The following is a 6,370-nucleotide window of genomic DNA, read 5'->3' as shown; positions in this document are numbered from 1 at the left end:
TCTGAATCGATCGTAGCGCAGCTAACCATCATTCCAGCTCTCGACGCTGGTTTACAGTGATCATGGAGAGAGCGCTACAAAAGATGTTTTCTTCCATTTTATTTGTATACAGCATGCATTCGAAAAAAAGGCTCACATTCAAAGAGATATGGGATAATTTTAGTGCGATATTTACAGTGTGCTGTAGCCCATCAGTACATGATAACCGGCCGCCACTAGTTATTGTCCATAAACCATTCCCTCACAGATGCTACTTAATGGCGAGGTGCTGTGCGATATTGATATGAACAATAATGGTCTCCAAACTGATCCTCTACTGTGCTTTGTACAGAATGCTGTATTATGTGATCATGCCCTTCCGTATTTAGCGGCTTCTAAACACAATGAGGGAACCACACCCTAACCACGATAAACAGCTCCACAGCGAAACATTAGTTCAATGCCGGCACTACAAATGGTGGGAGGTAATGTTTTCCAGGCGTCATAAAACCAAACGCTGTCATCAGATTGACACAAGATACAACGTGACTCATCAGTGCAAATCACTCGTTTCCAGTCATTCAGTGTCAAGTAGCTTCACTCTTTACACCACCCCATGCGTCGCTTAGCATTGACCACAGAAATATGTGGCTTATGAGGAGCTGCTTGACCACTTCAGGAGTCTCCGAACATTTTATTCTGATCTCAGTATCGGTTGAGGTATTACATGTCATGCATATTACTCGGTCGACTTTCTCGCTACGCTGACGCAGACTGCAACACTCAGCCGCTAGAGGTCTCCGAATTTTAGGGTGTGACATCGTGGAAAACTAACTATGTCGGTGCGTGAGAAACAGCGTGCTGTAACCGAGTTTATTACAGCACGGGAGAGCCTCCAGTTAAAATCCATACAAGAATGAAAGCTGTGTACGCTGCCAACGTCAGTAACGTGCGACGCTGGATAGTTCGTCTTCGTAATGAAGGAAACAGGGAGAATCATAGCGCTCGGGTTGACGAAATCATCAGAGACAATCGTCGGAAAACATAGACACAGTTCTCACAAGGGAAACGCCTCATCGCACCCTGCTCAGATTTAGTGGTGAGATGGCCCAGTGGATAGTCTGCCAAAAGAAAACAAAATCGAGCATGAAAACAGGAAGAAGGAGTGCTGAACTGTGAGAAAACTAGCAGAATATGTGCAACATCGAGCGAATTTCAGTATGCATGGTGTCGTGGGCATTGGATTACGAGTAGGGAGATCCGAGTTCAGATCTCTCTCATGCCCAAATTTTTTTATATACAAAATTATGAACATACCATCCTGTCGTTGACGTGTGTGCTCGCAATATTCAAATCTGTGTCTGTGCCGTGGTGTAACGTCCGTCTGCAACAGAGAGGTGTAAGGAAGGGATCTCCAGACGGCCGGCCGCTGTGGCCGAGCGGTTCTAGGCGCATCAGTCCGGAACCGCGCTACTGCTACGGTCGCAGGTTCGAATTCTGCCTCGGGCATGAATGTGTGTGATGTCCTTAGGTTAGTTAGGTTTAAGCAGTTCTAAGTCTAGGGGACTGATGACCTCAGATGTTAAGTCCCATAGTGCTTAGAGCCATTTGAGCCATGTGAACCTCCAGACGTATGTACTTCCTATTTGTTCTACACAGGTACCACATATAGTATTATGACTCTTGCATTCCGTTTTAGAGGTTTTGACATTTCTAACATAGTTCACACCCTTTTATTTGTTGTTTTTATTTGTGTGAGAGATCTATGCAGTGTCCCGCTTGCTCTTACTGTTCATCACGTATACCGTCCGCCCCCGGTAACTGAGTGATCAGCGGGACAGAATGTCAATCCTAAGGGCCCGGATTCGATTCTCGGCTGGGTCGGAGGTTTTCTCTGCTCAGGGACTGGGTGTGTGTGTTGTCCTGATCATCATCATTTCATCCCCATCGAGGCCCAAGTCGCCGAAGTGGCGTCAAATCGAAAGACTTACACCCGGCGAACGGTCTACCCGACGGGAGGCCCTAATCACACGACATTTACATTTTATCACGTTTACTTGCGACGGTAACATGTTCTTACCACATGAGTCATATTGTATAACCAATGTATAGTGTGGTAATGGCCAAGACCACAGAAGGAGAACAACATGTCAATTACCGGATGGAAAGTTCATGATTTTGTGGAAAAAAGGGGCAGGAGGGAGATTTGAACGTGGATCTCATGCTTTGCAGCCCAACACCGCGAGCACATAACCATGGCACCGTGATTCTTGCACGTCGCTCGATGTTGCACATCTTGAGCTTGGACCGTTCGGTGTTTCTATTTTGCTTCTTTTATCACAGTTCAGTACACCTACTTCCTATTGTCATGGTTGACCTGGGTTCTGTTTTTGATGGCCATTTTACTACTAAATCTGAGGTGTGTCAGGAAAGTGCAGCATCACTGCAGAACACAAAACTGTGTGAATGGTGCATGCCTCGAATACTCACCCCTTGCATGAAACAGAGGATATGGGACATCTGTCAACAATTTCGACTGAGCGAAGTGCCGCAGTGGTTAGCACACTGGACTCGCATTTGGGAAGACGACGGTTAAAACTCACCTCCGACCCTCCTGATTTAGGTTTTCCTTGATTCCCCTAAATCGCTTCAGGAAAATGCGGCGTAGCTTCCTTTGAAAGGGCACGGCCGACTTCCTTCCCTAATCCGAAGTGAATGATGACCTCGCTGTTCGGTTCCCTCACCCCAAATCTACCAACCAACCAACCATCAACGATTTCCTTTGCGTTTTGAGAGTTAGAGCGATGAGTTCCATAGAAACATTACGACAGGTGGTGGAAGCTGCGTTCACAATTTCAAACCCGAAAACAAGACTGCACTTTGATAGCGATGAAGCTGTGCGAGCGGAGGTGAAGTTGTGGATCTATGAGCAAAGTCAAATATTCGAAAGTGATGGTATCAACAGCCTGATCCCTCGTTGGAAGAAATCTTTTCATCGCCAGAGTGACTATGGTGAGATATAAATATGTAGACATGAAAAATAAAGATACAGGATGTTAATAAATGTTGTGTCATTTAAAAAACTTCAAGAGTTTGCATATAAAAGTACGGAGGCATTACTTTTCAGCAAGCCCTCTGAATCTGTACTTTTAACTCTCTACGCATAGTGATTGTGCTTGCTGGACTGCAACCATCGTCCACAACGCTTGACGAGCACTGTCCATCAGTACATGGGCTCTGCCTGATCTTGGTTTAGTTGTGGTTGTTCCCTCGCGTTTCCACTTCATAGTCACATTATCAGCAGTCGAATTTAGCAGTTTTAGGGTGGTTTAAATGTCCCTGATGGACCTTTTACTCCGGTGACATCCAATGACTAGTCCACGTTCGAAGTCACAGATCCCTCCTGATCAACCCGTTCTGCTGTTACAGCTTCTCTATTGACAATACGGTATATATATCGACTTCTTTTACACTCGTGAGTCTGCCTCTCATTACATCTACTAGTCAATTCTGCATTACAGAGAGGTACTCGGATACTTTCAATCAGATAGTGCACAAATAATTAACATTTCAGCACAAGTGTTCAAAATACGTAGATAGGAGTAACGCCAGCTACGTAAGCACTCCGTCTTCAGGCCACAAGTGGCCCATCGGGACCATCCGACCGCCGTGTCATCCTCAGTTGACGATACGGGTAGGAGGGGCGTGTGGTCAGCACACCGCTCTCCCGGTCGTTATGATGGTTTTCTGTGACCGGAGCCGCTACTACTCGGTCGAGTAGCTCCTCAAATGGCATCACGAGGCTCAGTGCACCCCGAAAAATGGCAACAGTGCATGGTGGCCCGGATGGTCACACATCCAAGTACTGGCCACGCCCGACAGCGCTTAACTTCGGTGATCTGACGGGAACCGGTGTATCCACTGCCGCAAGGTCGTTGCCCGCCAGCTACGTAACGTATACAAGAAAAGATTACGTGGCGCGTTCGTCAGTCACAAATCGCATTTGAATGTTAGCCATTTGCGAAACTATCCTGTCATGCCTCATATAGGAAGGTGACACGTGCAGAAAGTCGACAGCAACTATACCGTGACCTGCCGAGACTGTGGTTCATCGTTTTGCAGTAGTGATGCTCGCACTGATCAGGATACCACGACTGTGTTACGAATATGGAATAAATGGGGTCAACAGGCCAACGCTCAACGTCATGCTGGATCTCAGCGGATCTGGCAACTAGCGCCCGAAAGGAGCAACATTGTTCACTCTGCCATGCAGAATCATAAAGCCTCATCACTTATCTTGATTCGGAATATGGGCATGTTTTTCAGCAAGATATGTACCTACACGGACAGCGTAACGAAATCTGCAGCACCAACGACTGTCAACGCACTGACTATTGCTGCAACTTCCCTTGAAGCACAGCAACTATGGAAACAAAAATGGCACCTCTTCGTCTTTCCAGGCGAATACGGATTCTGTGCACAGCATCACGACGGATGTACCCGCCTGTGGGAAGCTCCGACGTGATCGAACACCGTCAGACTGCATCCTTCATCGTCATGTGGACCCAGGCCCCAAGCGTGATGATATGAGGTGCCATCTGGTACACAATATGATCTCTTCTGGCTAGCATAGTCGATCATTTGGGCAGCGCGTGCTACATTTCCGACGTATTAAGTACGATGGCTAAACTGTATCTTTGGGCTTTCTATGACGTAATATTTCAACAAGATATCACAAGACCGCAACGTCCCATATGCTGTCCCCATTAGTCTGGTCACCACGTTCTGCAGATCTCTCACCCATTAAAAACATATGTCGCATAAGTTACCGAAAGACTAGCACACCACTACTAGCCAGTCACTGGGATTAGAGCCATTTTGTTGTCAGAGGCGGCACCCCTGCCTACCAAATTTGCAATCCTGTACGCAACTATACGTGATAGAAGAAGAAATTGGAAGCGGTATAGATGACGTAAGGGATCCAGTATTGGAGTCACCATTTAAAAAAGCTCCGGAAGACATGAGGTCAGGTAAGACAGAAGGAGTAAATTAGATTCCACCGGAATTTCTGTAGTCATTTGGGGAAGTGGCAACGAGACGACGGTTGGTGTGTAGAATGTATAAGACTGGTGACGTAACATCGGACTTTCGGAGAAATATTATCCACACAGTTGGGAACATAGCAAAGGAAGATTGATGCGGTAACTATCGCACAAACAGCTTAACATCTCATGCATCCAAGCTGCAGACGATAATAATATACAGAAGAATAGAAAAGAAAACTGAGGATCGATTAAATGACTATCATTTTGGCTTTAGGAAAGGTAAAGACAACAGAGAGGCAGTTCTGACGTTGCGCATGAAAATGGAAGCCAGCCTGAAGAAAAATCAAGAAACGGTCGTAGGATTCATCGATTAAAACCGGATTGGGCGTACGTACCATGACAATAATGCTCAGGTGTCGGATTGTTACAATGTCGCAGCACTCGTGTGTGATCTAGCATTGTTATCCTGAAGGAAGGGTGCTCGATGTGTAGACGAATTCTTCGAAGTCGAAACTCGATTAGAGAGCGCTCTTCCTCACGCACCGACATAGTTGCGTTACACACCGCCACGTTACACGCTAAAATTAGGATCCCTGTAGCTCCTGAAGGCTGCAAATACGTAGATGTGAAGAATAAAGATGTAGAATGTTAGTAACGTTTGGTCTTATTTAAAAACCTTCAAGAGTTTTCACAAGACGAGACACGCGTGATGTCCATTGTGTGTCAAACTCTCCTAGACACTGACTGCCGCACCTTGTCCCTTCAGCTTAGACAGCGTCTTTTGATAACAAATTTTATTGTTTATCTAGATTGCATACAGTTCTAATGTTGTTACCGATTACGGTTGCACAGAACCATCTTCACATCTAAATATGTCGATTATTCTATGACACAGTACGCATATTGCTTCTGGAAATTTATGGCTTATTCTGAAAATGGTCATAACATTAAAAACATAGGCAATATAAAGAGACAATAAACTTTGACTGCCCATTTTCTATAAAAAAGACATTACACAAATTTCTGACGTGGTGTTTTGTGACGTCATTTTTAGAGAGTTCAATTTATATATGAAATTTGGCTAATTTCAGACTAAGGCGAATCATTATATACATATCATTTAAGAAACATGGATTAAAAACATCTAAATAAAAATTTATCATAAAACTGTAAAATAAAAATTGAACTGAATTTTATTGTTATTTATATTAAACGACATAATTTGATTCGATGAATAAAAATCTGGAGTCAGATTCTTTCATGACAGTGAATTTGGAATGTAATCTTTGCACTCTTATTGATGTTTTAATTAATTCAGGTTAATTCAAACCTTCTCTTCCATCAGA

General features: G+C 44.6%; 1 pseudogene; it reads right to left on the bottom strand.

Annotated features, from left to right (window-relative positions):
- Positions 1-3,801: 3,801 nt before the first annotated feature.
- Positions 3,802-3,919, bottom strand: LOC124709419 (annotated as a pseudogene).
- Between the last annotated feature and the right edge of the window lie 2,451 nt (positions 3,920-6,370).

This window comes from Schistocerca piceifrons, chromosome 7, assembly GCF_021461385.2.
Source record: "Schistocerca piceifrons isolate TAMUIC-IGC-003096 chromosome 7, iqSchPice1.1, whole genome shotgun sequence".
NCBI classification, from domain to species: domain Eukaryota; kingdom Metazoa; phylum Arthropoda; class Insecta; order Orthoptera; family Acrididae; genus Schistocerca; species Schistocerca piceifrons.
Note: the sequence above shows the minus strand (reverse complement) of the source record. Positions and strands in the feature narration are given on the sequence as shown.